Raw genomic sequence first — 19,028 nt, forward strand, 5'->3', positions numbered from 1 at the left:
CAATAACTCTGTAAGATAAGGTAAACTGAGAATATGTAACTGGCTCAAGATCATCTAGTGAGCTTCCACCATAGAGTGGTAATTTGAACCTAGGTCTTCCAGATCCTATTGAGATATTCTCAAACATTGTACCACACTGGCTTTGTGGAATGGCTGCTGTTAAACAGTAGAAAGCAGTCTGGCCTGTGTGAGTCATGCAATGTAGGCTTGCCAATCCCCATTTGTGGGCAGGGGATCCCCCAGTTTAGAGGCCCTCCCCCTGCTTCAAGGTTTCCAGAAAATGGGGGGGGGGATATCTGCTGGATACTTCATTATTCCCTGTGGAGACCAGTTTCCATAGGGTTAAATGGAGTATTGATCCAAGGGTATCTGGGGCTTAGGAGGTACTGAAATAGAGGCACTAAATTTTCAGCATAGCATCTGGTGCGTCTCCTAAAAAAAAACAACCCAACCCCCCCTCCCAGTTTCAAAAAGAGTGGACCAGGGAGTCCAATTCTATGAGCCCCACAAAATTATTTCCAATGGAGGAAAGGCATTTAAAAGGAGTGCAGTCCCTTCAAAAGGGATGGCCAGAACTCCCTTTGGAGTTCAATCGTGCTTGTCACACCCTTGTTCCTGGCTCCACCCACAAAGTCCCCAGATATTTCCTAAGTTAGACCTGAGAACCCCAATGGCAGCAAGTCCACTGGTGGTTGCAGATGAGTTGGCCTAACAGACTTCTAAGAGATCAAAACAACCCTGGAAGAGGTGCCCCCCCCATCTATTGACAGAAACCAAGGCTTGAAAACTGGCAATACTATATGGTTTCCTAGCAATGGACATTGAGGGCACTGTTTCTTAAAGTTACAAGCACTAATTCCATATGTTTAATATATCAAATGTTTTATATATATTTCAGATTTTTCTACAAACTCAGGACACTTTTCAGATTTGTAGACAGCCTGGATATTTTGAGAATTAGATATATTGGTACCTTTATCTCTTTTCTCCCCTGCCTTCCCCTTTACCTTCTTGGGAGCCCTCTACAAATGGGCATGTGCGAGCCTTGCGCACAAGCCTGCTAGGCAAGGGCGCTTCAGGTGCGTGAGCATGTGCAGAAGGCTGGTCTCGCGCGGTGAAGGCTGGTCTCGCGCGGGCTGCCCTGAGCGGGTGGGCGAGTGAGGCAAGCAGGGCGGGCGGGCGGGCAGCCTTTGCTATCTCACGGGCCCAGCTCGTTCTTTCCCTCCCTCCCTCCCATGTCTCCTCCCCCAGCGTTGGGAGGCTGCTGTTAACGAGCAGCGCCCCCCGTTTTCCCTCCTCCCCTGGAGCTGCTTCTCTGTTGGCTGTGGCGGCTGCTGCCGGCTGTTTTTCCTCCCGCCGCTGCTCGGCCTGAGAGGAGAGACGTGACGCTTCCCTTTGACATATAAACAAGGTAAGGGAGGGGGGAACGGGGGGGAGGGGGGTTGTCTTGCGCCGTTGCCTGCGCGGCGTCGTCGGAGGCGACACTGAGCTTTTTTGGCCCACAGAGAAATGGCAGCGACCACTCGGGGCTGAACCCGGCCTCAGCACTGGTGGCCGCCGAGGCTGAGGTGGACGAGCTGTCGCCTCGCTCCCCCTTCCCCCCTCCAGTGGAGTGGATGCGTTCGCAGCGACGAGGGAGGCCAGACGTTCTCCCTTCGTTAGGGGTCACTTTATCAGGACGGGGGGGGGGAGGAGGAGGAGGAGGGAGTATCCCCCCCCCGCCCTGAATCTCTCCCCTTCCTTTTTTGTGCTTTTGAAAAACTATGTTGGGTATCTGAGCACTGGCTGGCCCTAAAAGGACCCCCCGAGGGTCTGGAGGGTATTTCCATGGTGGGGAGTGGGAAATAGTGTTATTCTGCCCCCCTTCCAACCTCTGTTTCCCTGTTGGTTTATGTCTGCGTGTCTTATGGAGGTTTGGTCGAAAGGATCCTGGGTCATAAACTGGTGTCGGAAAGTCCCTGAATCCCCGTAATTGTGACCCCCCCCCCTTCTTGGTTAAACGGTTGTGCAATTTTTTTGCGAGTGTTTCTGCACAGCTAAGGAAACGAGAACAGGCAAGGAAATCATCTGAGATGGTTGACTGTGTGCTGACTATACGAAGGCTGGTCTCTCAGGTTTTTGTCTGGTCGCATCATCTGAATATTTGTGGGATACTGGAGTCGTTGTAGAGGAACTGGGGGGGGGGGGAGATGCGAAAATGTCAGCGCAGCTCCCTCTTGCTCCCATCGTTGCTGGCTTGGCTTTGTTGACGATAGTGGGAAGGGAGAGGAGCATACGTGGGGTAATCGAGGCCATCGCCGCTGCCTGCAAGTGAGGCGGATTCAGTCCCTTCCCTGTCAAATGAAATGACTATACTTTCAAGCTGAGCCAATTCCCTTTTCTTTCTCTTTCTCCCTCCCCTCCCTTTACTTTCAGTTTCTCGTGTACATGAGGCCTCCCTTCTCGATGAGACTTGCATATGCAAATCCTTGTAGAGTGTCGGTTAAGCTGTTATCGGAGCGCGTTTCTCTATGGCTGGGAAAGATAGGGGGCCCCCACCGCCTTTAATGACAAAACAACAATCCCGTACCCGGCGTGGCTTACAAATATTTTCCACGTCTACGAAGAACGGATGTGGATCACTGCCTTCTTCACGTGACTATTTTTTTCAGGGAGGAGAGTTGTAAATACGCCTTGACATGTTCTACTTGCTGTTGGGGGTTCTGTGTGTTAGTTCAGTAAGTCTAAACGATTGCTGTGGTTTTTTCCTTCTTTTTTGTCATGGGACTTGAATGAGATTGCCATTTCTTATGATTGAGCGCAGGAAGCAAAGAGAATGGTCATATGATTATTTAGTTCTAAAAAGGGAGGGCAGATTGGCTTCTCCTATCAGTGCAACTCTCTTAAACTGTCAAGTTTTTAGGGAGATATTTGACCACTGTATTCATCTGAGCAGAATATTAGGCCCATCTCTATGCACTTCTAAAGTCATAACGTACTTCTGTGATACAAAGAAAAAAGGTAGGTTTGAGCTAGCCATAGCTACAAGAGTTGAAACTCACAGCAGTTATTTGACATTTAATAGAAATGCAATGATGCAAATTTCCCAGTTTTAAGTTTGTATGTTTAAACCGGCATTAGTGATCTATGTGGCTTATTATTGCAGGTTTTACTAGAGCATGATGTGGGAACAAGGTATGCCAGGTCAGAATATTCAACCGAGTTCTGTTTCAATTCATGTTTAGAACTGAAACAGGATACTTTGGTTAGACACACAATAGAAGGATTGTGGCTTGTACAGACAATACCCTGAACTGAGACAAGGAAGTGTCATCATGTTTGTCTGCCTTTATGTTGCCCTTACACCTCTGTCACCAGCAAACCCCTTTTCAGAAGTTTAGAAGTAGCATAGGAAACAGTGTCCCTTTCCCAAAGTGCAACCAGTATTGCTGTGATGTCTGAATATTATTGTGAGAATACCAACTTTCCAGAAGTGTCTGATGGATGTTGATGATGAAATACGAGTTCGCTGCTGTTGATTGTGACACTCTTGAAATTAATTTTTTAAAATGAAAATGGGTTAGCTTTAGTAGGCCTGTATTATAAGACTGAAAAAAAACTTTACACATGCAGATATTTAATTCTGTACAAGGATATTTGAATATTGTTTATATTAAGATGTAATCAATAATACAGACTGATTTTTATGTTTTATAGGCAGATTAAGTCTGGTATCTGCATATATGCTGTGACTGTTCACTTTGCATTAAACTGGCATTACTGTCTTGCTTTCCATAAAAATTAATTGGTCAAAATGAAGATGAGATGATTGAAATATAAAATTAAAATCCCATAATGTAATCTCTCCAAACAAACCCTTCTTTAATAATTTCTGGTAGAGAATGGATGTGAAACAAGGGTGGGTTGCATTGTTTGTGCTTGTTAATAACTCTTTGTGGCTTTTTCCTTGTCTTCATTCTACTGCTATTTTAGTGGTTCATTTGGTGGCTGGTCATTGCCCAGGTACAAGTCTAGGTGATTTGGATATATTCTGTAGGTCTTTTTGTTAGTCTATTTCTGATCTTGTGTGCTTTCTCTGATATAGAGAAGTAAAATTTTTAGGGATTTTAAATGAATAAAAACCTATTTTCTTCTGCCTTTTTTGGGAAAGAACTGAAACTTTGTTATACAGATAGTGGTGACATAAAACAAAACCTTTATTACTTTAAATAGTTTACTTACGTTAGCATAAAAGTGGTACTTCGGTGTGTATAATGAGTTTATAATTTAGGCGTATAACTATTCAAGATTAACAGCCCAATCCAGAGAACTGCCGTGTAGCTGCGCTTGAGTGCAGAGCTAGCGTCAGCGGCTGCAGTCGGCTTCCAAAGGGGAGATGTAATGCCACGCTTGGAGGGGGAAGAGCGGCCCGATGAGTGAGAGAGAACCTGCTGCCATGGTGATTCCGCCCAGGCGCACGCCATTGGCCCACTGCTGAGGCGGGGGTGGGGGAGGCACAGGCTCACATGGGAGCACGAGATTGGCCAGCCCGTTGCACGAGACCAGGCGAGGGGGCGGAAAGCCATCAATCTCCCCATTCCCCCCAGCTATCAGAGACTCTGCCAATGGCAGGCAGGCGGGCAGAGGCATGTGCGGACAATCAGGAAGTCCCAAGTGCAGGAGTTAGCTGTCCTAGACAGCGGCTGGAATGTGTGTCTGGGAGCGGCCAGACCAAGTCCAAAAGACATCACCACTACCACCCGGAGCCCCCCCCCCCGGTGTTGCTCTGCTGCCGTCCCTGCTATGTGGAAGGAACACATCCCTTGGGGGCCACAGAACTCAGAATGCGAGCTGCTGGGCATGCATCCACTTCAGCAGCCCCCCCCCCCCACAAGTGCCCAGTGCACAACAGCCCTGTGCGGTTGGGTAGGCAGTCAGCCCAGGCAGGCTGAGGGGCAGCACCCCTCTCCAGCCACGCGGGGGGCAGTGTGACGGCTCATAGCCCATCCCCCCCCCAAGAACCAAGTCTGCCCACTCTCCCAGGCATTCCCTCGCAGAGGCCACTGACAGGGGGGTTTGCTCCAGGAATGTACAGCAGATGCCAAGCAGGAGAGACAACAGAGGGCACAGCTCAGATTTTATTTTCCTGGAACAGAGTACAACAGTTTTCCTGGTGGGTGCTGGGCAGGCTCACCGTGGGCGGGGCTCCATTCCGAGCGGCAGGCAGAAGCAGCTGAGGGAGTGGAGGGGGGGGTGGAGCGACATGTGGAAGCCTCTGTGTTGGAGTCCCACCTACAAGACAGAGATCAAGAGCACCTGCAGGGGCGGCAGCTGGAAGAGCAGGTCGCGTTTCAGCCGGGCGCTCTCTTAAAGGGATAGTCTCTGACCTCCCCGCATCGGGGCAGCTGCCATCCCCCCTGTGCCCTTCCAGGGGTTGGGAATGTGGCAGAGGGAGGACCAAGGGAACGGGGCAGGCAGCAGCACAGGGGAGCGGGCTCAGCAAATGCCCCCTGCCGGAACCACCTGCCTGGTTCATGTGCCAGGGACAGTTGCGCACCAAGCAGCCAAGAGCGAGGGGAGGGGGAGGATAGTGGGGGTGCACAGTGAAACTTACCCAGCCATGGGCGACAGCCCTTGCTCGTATACAGAGCCTCCGCGAGCAGTTAGCCCCAGGGGAGAGACCTCGCTCTACCCTGCACAAGTCAAAGATATGTCAAAGCTACGGCGCAGTGCAAAATCCGTCACCAACGTCCCTGCCTGTCCCTCACTCTAAGTCTGTATGGCCGGGAGCTTCCCGCCACGACTCTTCTCCCTGAGTTGTGCAAAGCAGAGCAGAAGTATTTCTAGGAGGGAAGGGACTGTAATTGGGCACCGGGGAGGGGGCTCGCCAGGCAGAGGCGCAAGGTGATTTGTGAGGCAATCACACCACTCCCTAAGGGGTTTGCGAGCTTCTGCAGTGGTGGAGGCGACATTTGTTTTTGGTTTCAACGAGTGTCTATGGGACACGCCGCTGTTTTTGCAGGTGCAATGTTGCTCCTCTTGGAAGGGGGGAGTCATGGCCCAAACTGCTCAGGACGCTGCCTAAGCCTGACTGCACCCCCAACCCCACCCCCTCCTCTGCCTGAATGCTGCGCTTTGCCTCACTTCCGCCCATGCTCGGGCACAGCCCTCAGGTGCCACTGCCTTCAGGCGGAGCGGTGCTTGGGTGGCCCCCCGCCCATGTAACTCCCCTCCACTGTGGTGGCGCTGGTCGTACGTCGGCGCAAACCCTTCCTGCACCCATGTAACGGCTCGTCTGCTCCCCAAAGACTTTCCGCCCCCCTCCCTCTGGATTGTGCAGTTAGCCCACTACAATCCTATTTATTGGAATTTCAAACAGTAATTGCAAATATGTGAGACAATGCTGTAAGTTGTTGCATTCTGAGCTGCATTCTGAGGCTGTTGTTTACTGCACATTTAAGAACAAAGGAACATAATGGCATTTATTTCAATGTAAACACGATATACCATAAGTTATCAAAACTGAGATATTTGCTTGTTGCAGGAGAAAAATGAGTTTCTTGTTTAAATGATGAAAATATAAATTATTTGGGCTTAGAAGTGGTATGTAAACAAAATCATTACCATACAGAAATGGAAAGTACTCTGTTTTAAAGAGAGAAACTCAGAAATGGAACAACCATATAATGCTATATACATCAATGCTGTGATTCTTGAACATTTCCTAAGGTGTTTTTCCCAGCCTTGGAAAAAAAATGGAAAACTGTGTTTTCTGGCTGGTAAAAATATAACTTCATGCACTTGAGCCAGCTCTGCCCTGCTCTGGTGTGAGTGGTATCTGGCTTTTAGAAACTGATATCACTAATGCTGGAAAACGCTGGAAACTTTTAAGACGTAATTTAGAAATTATCATCAAGATAGATTAATTGAATTTAGAACAAATGGTTCTCAATTTATGTGGTAAATCTTAGGAATTACAGTATCAAACCTGCTTTTAAAAAGTTTTGTTTTTGTAATACAGCAGGCTTTGGGAAAGCATCATTGAAGTCAATGAGACACTGAATTCAGTAAACATGTAAAGAATTGGGCTGCATGTGGTTTCTTTATTTACTTCATTTATAGCCCCCCTTTCTCCCCAATAGCTCACAACATTGCTTATGTTGTTCTCCATTTTATCTTTTAAAAAGCCCTGCAGGATAGGTTAGGCTGGGTGGATGTGACTGACCCAAGGTCATCCAAACTTCCGTGGCAGGGTGGGGAATAAAAAAAGGGCGGGAACTCAACCCAAGATATGGCTATGATTCATGAGGATCAAGCTGTCAAAATAAATAATTATAAAAATACAAGTATTTATTTATTATGGTGTAATAAATTAGTAAAAGATAAAATAGGGTTAAAAATGGTCCACATATCAGACTCTTGAAACTTTGTACATACAGAGATAATAGTTACATATATACAATTGATGTATGTGTCTTATTATCAATAGACCATACATGTTTCAGCTCCCTAGGGCCTTCCTCAGTGGTCAATATTATTATTATAAAACAACACATCCAGGAGTAAATTTATGAAAAAAGATTTTCTTTAAAGCCAGGTGTTGTTTTCTCTTATGATGTGCAATTACTGAAAGTTTACACAGTAGGCCATAGGTGTTATCTCATGGTAACTGCACATACTCTCCAAATTGTTTTTCTGTGGTACCAAATATCCAACGTGTGTGGATGTGTGTTGCTTCTTTTGCTACTTTTGATGGAAGTGACACACATCCACACATGTTGGATGTTTGGTACCAGTGCAGTGCAATTTGGAGAGCACGTGCAGTTACCATGAGAGAATAGCCATGGCCTTCTCCACTGAGGTCTCTGTGGTCACCATCAACATAACCTCGAAAGGATCCATTCCTTGAGCAACTTTGTCATTAACCACCAACAATACCTCTGTCTTTTCTGGACAGAATTTCCGTTTATTAGAAGAAGATGAAGAAGAAGATATTGGATTTATATCCTGTCCTCCACTCCGAAGAGTCTCAGAGCTGCTCACAATCTCCTTTACCTTCCTCCCCCACAATAGACACCCTGTGAGGTGGGTGTGGCTGAGAGGGCTCTCACAGCAGCTGCCCTTTCAAGGACAACCTCTGCCAGAGCTATGGCTGACCCAAGGCCATTCCAGCAGGTGCAAGCGGAGGAGTGGGGAATCAAACCCGGTTCTCCCAGATAAGAGTCTGCACACTTAACCGCTACACCAAACTGGCCCTCAGCCATTCTATTACCACAATGATCCCTTAAATTGTAGGCAGCCAAGACAGATATTTTAATACAAGGGATGATTATGTTCTCTATAACCAACTCTGAATAGTAACCTGACTATGACAGTTCATAGTAGTTGGGGATTCGGGACAATCAGATCGCCCCAGGTGAAGCTTGTTACAGAAGGTAATGGTTACTTCATGCTTTGCTGTAGTTGACTGGCTCTGTTTTATGCTGATTTTGCCTAGTGTCTTTTGGGATGGTGGTCTGTTTGCTGTTATTTGCTCCTGGCTATACTACACATAATGCCAAATGATAATTATTACTATTTCTTGGACAGAAACAATTCAAGGAAATAAACCTTCCATACATTCTAGAGCAGTCGTTGTCAGTGGTCTCCAGACAAAATAAGAGTCTTGTGGCACCTTAGAGATAATGAATTGTCACATGAAATGAGTCAGAACTCACTTTGTCATGGACAAGAACCAGGACACTCATTTGGCAAAAGTAAGCATTTGTAAGCTAACAGAAGAAGGGGATGGCAAGAAAGCATGACAGAAGCCACTGGCCTGGCATTCCAGGGCATAGATGTATTACATTATATTTCAGAGCACAGATGAAAATAAAAATCCAGGCAAAATAATAAATTGTCCATCAGAAGTGATATGGGCCACTCTCAGCAACTGAGCAAAGTAGGATGAAAACAAACACCTGTGAGAAGGGACAGCTACTATCTGTAATAAGCTACTCCCTCTTGAGTCTGACAGTATCAAGTTTCCACATGAATTCTAACTCATCCTGGAGACTGCCTTTGAATTTATTATGTTGATACACTGCTATCTTTACCTGCTAAGAAGTAGATGACTTAAAAGTTTCATTTTTAATGTTTCATTTGGGACCCAGTCTATTTCTTCTTTTTTGTATAGTGAGTTCAGTTTGGCCAAAGTAAGTAGCAGAAGGGTATTGCTGGCACATAATGCATATTTCACCTAAGAGGGTATGGAGATGAATGTGCTAGCTGAAGGTGTCACTGTTATTGCTAGGCTCTGTGATAGTGTCTCTTGAGTAGATATGAGGACAGAGTTGACAGTGGGGATAGTAAAAGAATCTAGTCCAGGGGTGGCCAAACTTGCTTAACTTAAGAGCCACATAAAATAAACATCAGATGTTTGAGAGCCACAAGATGTGAATACTACACACACATCTTTATTAAAACTCTTGATACTTTATTTGCACATAAAGATAAAATACATATGTATGCACTTGACAACACAACCATGCTAGAAGACTTTTTTAAAAACAAAATTTGGGAAGAACAGTCCCCATAAGACCAGCATTGGGAAAGGTTTGAGAATTATTTTTTGGCACCAATGGGAGGAAGAAACATACACATACCATATAAATCACTGACCACTGTTGGCATCATTATGCATCTCTCTTTGCCTTGACACTAAGGTTAGTAAATACAAGAGCTATGAAACTAAGGGGGAACCCTGCACAGTCCTCTTTAATTCTGTCCCTCCTTCCAGTGGCTCCTTTAGCTCTTTTACTCTCTTTTCCTACTCTAGGTCTCCAGGAGACCTCTGTGGTGGAGGAAAAGAGCCTGCAGGACTACTTATTTCCTTCTCCTCTGCTTCACACACAGTGAAAATAGTCACCTACCTATGGGTCAGTGCTCAGAGGCTGACTGACACTTACTTGAGAGTAAGCCTACATTAAATTCCTTAATGACATCTAGGAGCTGCACAATATGTGTGAAAGAGCCACATGTGGCTTCCAAGCAACAGTTTGGCCACCCTGGTCCAGCCCATGGGTTTGCATTTCTTTTAGGTGGTTCAGTGATTCTGGTAAAGCTGTTGCTTCAGGTTGGGGTGATGGTCTATAAGTAATGACAGGGGCCTATTTCTCAAGGTTTGTGAGAAGGAAAGCCCATTTTCTAAAAGGGGTGTAGATGTTGGTTTATGTGCTGCAGAGATTTTAGTTGTGAACTGGAGGGGATGACATGCTGTTGGATTTTCCACAGGATCTGTCTTGTAGGTGACTACTGCATCTGGCATTGTCCATCTATCTCTTTACTTCCTTTGGTCCATATTGTAGTTTTGGGAATGCTTGGTGTACATTCTGCAAGTGCTTGTGATGGTCAAGTGTCGTTATATCTTAGAGTTTTGTTGCATACAAGAGATCATGTAGTATGCTCTGGATAGTAGCTGAAACAATGTATATTGTGATCAGGTGTAAAATGTTTGTAGTGTAGTTGTATGGTACGGTCTGGAAAGTGAACCTACTCATAATCAATAGTTAAAAGTGTAAAACCGCTCTGGGGATTTGGGATTGTGATGACTTGGCTGCCTGCCTGTTTGTGCTATGCCCAGCCAGCTTCTGTGCAGACCTGCAGAAAAGTTTGATTGTATAGAGGAACAGATACATCCTCAATCTCTGTCAGTGTTTAGGATTATGTTAGCCTACTTTGCTGTAGCTCCCTATTACATTCTGTATCAGGTTTGTACTAAAATTATTTGCGCGTATGTGTGTACATGTACGCGTGCCCTATGGTAGTTGCACTTTCCAACTCTTCCATTGGCTTTGGTGTGCACTCCATCAACCTTTGGCCCATGAACTACCACTCAAAGTATGTTGCTTTCCATTGGCTGAGGATTGAGGCACTGCTCTGCAGTGGAGAGAAAGAAAGCCTCCCTCAGTGGGCTGATGGAGGGAGGAAGGAACCCGCCACAGAAAGCCTTACCTCGATTGGCACTGCTTCATAGAGGAGATAAAGAAAGCCTTCTGTTGATAGGCTTTAGTGTAGCCAGCTTGGATGGGAGACCAAGAGGAAAGCTGAGTGGGTGGGATGAGTATGCAAAACCACTTGGGTCTTCCTGGTGAGTGTGTAAAAGGAAGAGAAGCAGCAAGAGTCCCTTTGTTTGTTTGGAGGGAAACTCCATCCCCCTAGACTGCTCTGCTTTTGTTTTCCTGTTAGTCTGAAGAAGTTGGTTGAAGCAGCTCCAGTGAGTCAGTTGCTCCAATGAGATCACAAGTGTGTGCATGTTGTGTTTATTTGGCTGCTTTGTGAGAGTGTGTGCGTGCATGTTCATTTTCATTTAGTGGAAGTGCAGTTAGCTTGGATGGGAGACTAAAAGGAAAGCTGAATGGGTGGGGTGAGTAAGCAGAGCCACCTGGCTCTTCTTGGGGATTGTGTAAAAGGAAGAGAAGCAGCAGAGTCCCTCTATTTGATTGGAGGAAAACTCCATTCCCTAGGCTGCTCTGCTTTTGTTTTCCTGTTAGCCTGAATGTTGCAGGATTTCTTTTTGTACCCCCAGCAGCATAAACCCAAAACAAAAACCCAGAAACCAAAACAACCTCTAGTTATCAGAAGGCTAATACACACTTAATAAAAGAAAGGCTTTATTAAACTCCAAGTTTCTCCATTAGACAGAAGGTTTAAAATATATGGATAGAAAAGCAAAACAGAAAACATTAGGGTTTGTAGAATCTTTCGGGATCAAGTGCCGTGTTCTACTGGAGAAAGTTTTCCTTCCAGACGTTTCGTTCTCAGCTGCAGAGAACATCCTCAGTGGCGTTGCAGCCGGAGCAGGCGCTCAGACCTTCTTGGCTGCTGTGCATTGAGAACGAAACGTCTGGAAGGAAAACTTTCTGCAGTAGAACACGGCACTTGATCCCGAAAGATTCTACAAACCCTAATGATGTTACCAGCCGTGAAAACCTGAAATCTTTGAAAACAGAAAACAGTTTAGATAACTTTCACAAAACAGTTACACAGTTAGAATTCAGTCAAGCATAAAGCATAAAATACAATAAAGCAGAGAGCATACAGAAAAAGAGGGGCTTCACCCTATTAGTTATATTTTCCCATTTAAAATATAAGTTCCAAGTCTCTAGTAGATGCTAAGCTCTGTATTCTAAGTTTGAGCATTAGGCTATGTTTGAGGCTTCAAACAGGAGATGACAAAATCAGCAAAGGCTGTTAATTTTTTGGATTGTCCAGCAGGGAGACTGTCTCTCATGCAGGCCAGCCCAATTAGCTTGGCATGATCATACCCAGAGGCAGCCTCTGGTGCCCAAAGTCCAGAGCTTTTAAAAGGCGTGGAGGTATCTTACCATCTTTATCTTATCAGATAGTATCTCTCCAGCTGCATTCTAATATCAACAATCATGCTGCCAAATGAAAACATTTAAGGCTGTGATTGGCTTAACAGTTCACTTCTACCTTTAACCTACTTTTACAAATGTCTAGTCCTCTTGCTTCCTGCCATACTATATAAGGATCATACCAAATAAGGCCTTTCCTTACCTGAGATAGCTTATGAACTTTCACACACTAACCTAGATTCTCTACTCATGCTTTTCTCTGAGAGAAATATAGATGCTTAAGGTACTGAAGAGCTCTTACTGCCCATTGCATAAGAGTATGGCTGTCAAGCATGCGATTTTCAAAAGAACAAGTCAAGTAGATAAAAAACTACGTTTATTGCTAAATCGAGATGCTCTCTTGGTTCAGGACCTTGAGAGTGATGCTAAAAACACATTGATACAATTCTTTTAAGACATACTTCAAAGGATCCTCAAAGGAGGGGGTAAGGAATGCCAGCCAACACATAAACTATCATAAATGTCTACGTTCCCACAATGTTATCAGTGTCTTGTCCTTGCTTTTCCAGATGGCCTACACTCCCATGTAGGAATGTATGGGAAGGTGTTCCTTCTTCTCCTCTCGCTGCTAGTTTCGTTTCACACTATTCTACTACCCAAAGCAATAAAGCAAGAAGGGGGAAGGGAAAGCTTTATGGAGGGCCCTAAAACCATAGATAACTATTGAGCTTTTACCATGTTTGACATATTGCCCCCCTTTGCTCAACCTCGGGGCTTATGGGGAAACGCTCTGTAAAATTTAGTGATTAACTCAGGTGCTGATACATTTTGCTCTGCTACCCATTCATTTTGACTGGTAGGGAAGTGTTTCCACTTGTTCAAATAATACAGCACTCCACGCTTTATTTTTACATCTAAAATTTCTTGCACTTCATGATTACTCTGATTCCCAATCTGGATAGGTTGTGGAGCTGGAGGTCAAGGGTGCCAAGGGGTGCCACCCAGGTCTCTGCGCAGAAGACTGCAATGAAAGACAGGGTGTACTTTACTAAACATTTTGGGTAATTCCAGTTCTACCGTCACCTTGTTGATTACCCTCTTTATTTTGAACGGCCATAAAAACCGATAAGCCAGCTTCTTGGGTGGCTGATTCAGTGGTAAATTTTTGGTCAAGACGAACACTGTATCCCCCACCTTAAAATCCCACACTGGAACATGGGATTTGTCATACTGCCTTTTGTAAGCCTCTTTAGCCGCTTCCAAGTTTTCTTGTATGAGATTCCAACTCTTCCCTAATTTCCCCCACCATTGCTCAAAAGTTGTGGGATCTCGGGACCCCTCCCTCCTGGCAACAGCGGGACGGGCTTCCCTTTGTAACCATTCACTATCTGGAAGGGTGAAGCCTGGGTTGAACTGTGGACACTATTTTATAACCATACTCAGCGAATGGCAGCAGATCTACCCAGTTGGATTGTTGATGATTCACATAACCCCGTAAATACTGCTCTAGCAGCGCATTCACTCGTTCCATCTGGCCGTCCGTTTGGAGATGGTAAGCTGAGCTCAAGCCCTGTTCTATACCCATTAATTTGCAGAACTCCTGCCAGAAGTTGGCAACGAATTGCGGGCTGCAGTCACTAATTATCTTATCTGGAAATGAGTGGATTTTCACAATGTGATGAAAGAACAAGTACGCCAGTCTCTTGGCCGTAGGTAGTTGCGCACATGGGATGAAATGCGCTTGCTTTGAAAAAGTGTCTACTACTACCATAATTACTGTTTTCCCTTGCGAGACAGGCAATTCCACTATGAAGTCCATGGACACTACGGACCAAGGACGGTTTGCCGTCTCTAAGGGTTTTAGGAGACCAGGAGGTTTCTCCCCCCTCTCCTCTTAGCCATTAGACATATGGGGCAGGAGGCCACGAATTCGGATATGTCCTTTTTCATAGAGGGCCACCAGAATTGCCTATTGATTAAGTGTAGGGTCTTCACATACCCAAAATGTCCCACCAGTTTGTTGGAATGACAAAAGTGTAAGACCTCCGCACGGAGGCTCTTAGGAACATACAATTTACCATCTCTGTACCAGAACCCATCCTCCCCCTTCTGTATCTCACCAGGCCAGTCCTTCCCCTCGTTTTCAGTTTCTATGGCCAGGCGCTCCCCCCCCCACCTCTCTGCAGGAAGGTTCCGCTTAGACCTGGCTCGGGTAGTTACCATGCCGGCCACCTGAGTGGGAGAAATCAGGGAGTCTACTACCTCCTCCTTTTGACTATTATGCTGGGGAAGTCGCGAAAGGGCATCTGCCAAGAAATTCTTAGTCCCCTGGATGTGTTTCAAACTGAAGTCAAATTTCGAGAAAAATCCCACCCACTGGATTAGCTTCTCAGTGAGCTTACGACGACCCGTAAGTGCCTCTAAATTTTTGTGATTGGTCCAAATTTCAAATGGTAGTTTAGCGCCTTCTAACTGATCTCAAGGTCTTTAGCGCGTAAGTTACTGCAAATGCTTCCTTATCCCATACAGACCAGTTACGTTGCCCATGGGAAAATTTAGATAAAAATATGGGGGTTTAGATAAAAATATGGAGTAGAGGTCCATCAGTGGCTATTAGCCACAGTGTGTGTGTGTGTATATATATATATAAAATTTTTGCCACTGTGTGACACAGAGTGTTGGACTGGATGGGCCATTGGCCTGATCTAACGTGGCTTCTCTTATGTTCTTATGTTCTTAGAGATGTAAGCACAAGGTTTCAATTGCCCTTCCTCGTCCCTTTGCATGAGAATTGCTCCTACGGCGACGTCGGAGGCATCACATTGCACAATGAAGGGTTTGGGGATCGCTTGGACTTCCTCCACCATTAGGCAAACCTTTTCATTCCAGGGCGGGGGGTTAGGTCCCCACTCTTTTTCCCACCGATGGGTTCGGCATTTCACATCAGTGAATTCTATGGTCTGGTCCCCCCATCGGATCTCTGGCTCATGCTTCGCTAACCAACCTACCCCCAATACCACGTCATAGGAAGAGGAGGGGGCTATCACAAAGATTTCATGGTCCCAGTGGTCTTCGATGCCTACTGGAACTAATTGGGTTTTCAAAATACAAGGTTCCCCCTTCATCACCGACCCGTCCATCTGTTCAAATTAGATAGGGTGGGGGAGGGAAGTTGTGGGGAGTCCCAAAGCTTCCACCAATTTAGGGGTGATTATGTCTCTCGTACACCCCGAGTCAATCATGGCCTTCACATGAATAAACCTTCTAAGTTTGCAGTTTAGCAAAGTCAGTGGAACAAAAAATAACGATCCTGTTATTCTCACCCTGAGCGGTGCCGGTGATTCTGCAACCTGATGGCTGGCACCATTTAGAGCAGGTCGGTCTCGTTTCCTGCCGGCTCATCCTCCCAGGACATCTCACTCAGCTCATCGATGATGATGGTTTCCTCCCTCAGGATTGAACTCGCCGCCATGCTGCTCTTTGCTGCATCCTTAGGGCGGCTGGTTGTCTTCTTCGGCGTGGGGGTGCTTGTCTTTGTAACGGCCAACGTCGGTCGTGGTGGGTTGGGGCAATTGACGGCCAGGTGGTTCGGGTCCCCACAGCAAAAGAATTGCAGGCGGGCGGGATTTTTCCCACTCCCCCACCAACTGGGTCTTCTTTGCCTCCATTTTTACCCCGGCTTTTGGGTCATGGGCTCCCTTACTGCTTTATTGTTGGCACTGCAAGGCCACTCTCTTCATGTTGGTTTCTACTTCGCCAGCTAGTTGCACCCACCCTATCAGGGTGGTCGGTCTGGCTTGCGTTCAGTACACTAGCGTTCAGCTCTCTGATGAAGTGCTCGATTTTCATCAGCTCGCTCCATCCCCTCACCTTAGCTGCGTTAGAGCGGAACTCGGCCGCATATTCGCGGATCGATTTGGAGCCTTGCTGGATGTCCCTAAGGGCAGCCAGTGCACGGGTTTCCTGCAGGGGATCTTTGTACTGGGTCAGTAGCTCCTGAAGAAAGGTAGCGATGTCATCCAGCTCCGGGCTCATCAACTCGTACAAACTCACGTACCAGCGCTTAGCTGCCCCTTTCAGTTTCCACCTGAGGTAGTCAACCCTGCTAAACTCATCTGGGAAGGTGTTCCCCCAATAGTGCATGTAGCTATTGGCTTGGATGGTGAAGTATTCCACTTCTTCTGGGTCCCCATCAAAGGTGGCATCCAACTCTCTTCTGTGTCCCCCTTCTTGGAGAAGGGGCACCCTCGCCGGTTGCGCCCTGGATGGGATCACTGAGGGTCTAGCTGCAGGCGGTTGCGGGATTCCCCTTGAGTCTATCAGTCTCAGGATACAATTGACTTGCTTACTGAATTCTTTGCCCATGAGGGTGGCCATCGCTTGCATCTCGTCCTGCAACCCCTTGGCGACCCCTTCGACCTCCCTCCTCACCATCAGGCAAAACTCTCGGGCCCCTTCGTCTTCTTCTTCCCCAGGACCCGACGGTTCTTGGTATCCTTCCCCCTCTGCCTCCAATAGGGGGGCCTCCGCTTCTGCCTGTGCTGTAGCAGCAGCGCTGCACTCCTCCCCGGCTTGTCTGTCTCATCAGCTCCCATAGTCATTCTCACCCAACGCATGTGTCTGGTCAAAATGGTCTCTCTGTGCGCCGGAGCCTCATCCATCAAGGTGGTAGACGTGCGCGGTTGCCACTGACGGGGGGTGACCAAGAGTTGTTGGATATGGAGGGGTGAGCCTCTCCCTGCGACTCTCCAGGTGTCCAGCACGTGCCACAATGGTGTTGGTGCTCTTGCCCCTTCTTCAGGTTCTAGAAGTTCACTGCTCTCTGGAATCTTTTCAGCCATCCGGTTACAAAGTTGCCAGGGCCGTTAAACTTCTTCTAAGATCACTCTCAAAATGTCAAGCATGTGATTTTCAAAAGAATGAGTCAAGTAGATACAAAACTACATTTATTGCTAAATCGAGATGCTCTCTTGGTTCAGGACCTTGAGAGTGATGCTAAAAACACATTGATACAATTCTTTTAAGACATACTTCAAAGGAGGGGTTAAAGAATGCCAGCCAACACATAAACTATCATAAATGTCTACGTTCCCACAATGTTATTAGTGTCTTGTCCTTGCTTTTCCAGATGGCCTACACTCCCATGTAGGAATGTATGGGAAGGTGTTCCTTCTTCTCCTCTCGCTGCTAGTTTCGTTTCACACTATTCTACTACCCAAAGCAGTAAAGCAAGAAGGGGGAAGGGAAAGAATAACAGAGCCAAACTACACCGACTCTCCATGATGTTTCACAGACCAGCTTTATGGAGGGCCCTAAACCAATAGATTATCATTGAGCTTTTACCATGCTTGACAATGGCTACCTTCAGAAAGAGTTCTTGTGGCCAATTTCATAAAGAGTATAGTTAATTTCATAAAGAGGGCCAACTCAAAAGAAATACTTCCACACTGAAGTAGTTGATTGACATGCAGCAGATGCTTACATTCAGCGGCTCCAGTGAGTCAGTTGCCCCAGTGAGATCACAAAAGGTGTATCTGTGTGCTGTGTTTAATTTGGCTGCTGTGTGTGTGTGTTCACTTTCACTTGGTGGATGTGCAGCCAGCTGATGTTGGGTACGAGGAAATGAAGACTGTATTCAGGGGAACTGCACCACTGTATTTTTATTTATTTTGGAGGGGGGATGGGAAAGTCTCCCAGCTCCACCCCAAAGTCCCCAGGTATTTATTTATTTAATTCTATTTATATACCACCCTCCCCACCGAAGTACGCTTAGGGCAGTGAGTTTGGACCTGGCAACCCTACAACCCTGAGTTGGACTTGGCTTGGTTCTGTCAGTAAAAGACGGGGGTGGAGGAGGCCCTTTCCAGACCTATTTTGTCCTTTGAGGGAGAGCTCATTGAAGCCAGTCATGACTGGAGTTGCCAGCTCCAGATCGGGAAATTCCTGGAGATTTTGTGGTGGAGTCTATGGAAGCTAGACTTCAGGGAGGGGAGAGGCCCCAGCTGAATATAATGCCATAGAGTCCACCTTCCAAAACATTTATTTTCTCCAGGGTGGGGAGAGAGATCTGTTGTCTGGAGTTCAGTTTTGATACCAGGAGATCTTCAGCTTCTACCTGGAGGTTTTGTACCCTAGACTTGGCAGAACCCTCTGGATGACTTGATGCCACCTGATTGGCATGACTTAACTAGGTTTGGCTGCCTGCTCCTGTTCAGCAGCAGCCTCCCCATGACAGTCACTGTGATGTAGTAAAAATAACAGGAGGGTTGTACACAAAAACACCAAAACGAGCCCGAAGGCAAACAACCACCACAAAAGCTGCGTAATATTTATGATATTTATTGACAACACTTAAAATTTATTACATATGCTGACTCCTTGAACACCTTGAATTTGAGCACTATACATGGAGCTGCCGCTTCCAGTGTTCCAAAGGCTCAATAAAGACTCAATGAAATCAGTCCTTGTCCAAGTAGGATACTTTGGAACTTCACATGGACTCGTTTTGGAACAACGTTTGTGTCCTCCTTGGGCAAGGACTGATTTCATTAAGTCTTTATTGAGCTTTTGGAACATTGGAAGCGGCAGCTCCATGTATAGTGCTCAAATTCAAGGTGTTTAAGGAGTCAGCATATGTAATAAATTTTAAGCTTTGTCAATAAATGCTTTAAATATTATGCAGCTTTTTTGGTG

At 46.2% G+C, this 19,028-nt stretch overlaps 1 protein-coding gene across 4 annotated transcripts in view; it reads left to right on the plus strand.

Annotated features, from left to right (window-relative positions):
* Positions 1-1,143: 1,143 nt before the first annotated feature.
* LOC132577182 (ETS-related transcription factor Elf-2-like) overlaps positions 1,144-19,028 on the plus strand; it is a 63,467-nt gene continuing 45,582 nt past the window's right edge. Inside the window, exon 1 of one of the 4 annotated variants that reach the window (XM_060246745.1) lies at positions 1,144-1,411. The gene's annotated coding sequence lies outside the window, so the exon portion shown is untranslated. The remainder of the gene's footprint in view (positions 1,412-19,028) is intronic. The other 3 variants (XM_060246748.1, XM_060246746.1, XM_060246747.1) reach the window with 3 other exon arrangements.

This window comes from Heteronotia binoei, chromosome 9 (genome assembly GCF_032191835.1).
Source record: "Heteronotia binoei isolate CCM8104 ecotype False Entrance Well chromosome 9, APGP_CSIRO_Hbin_v1, whole genome shotgun sequence".
NCBI lineage: Eukaryota > Metazoa > Chordata > Lepidosauria > Squamata > Gekkonidae > Heteronotia > Heteronotia binoei.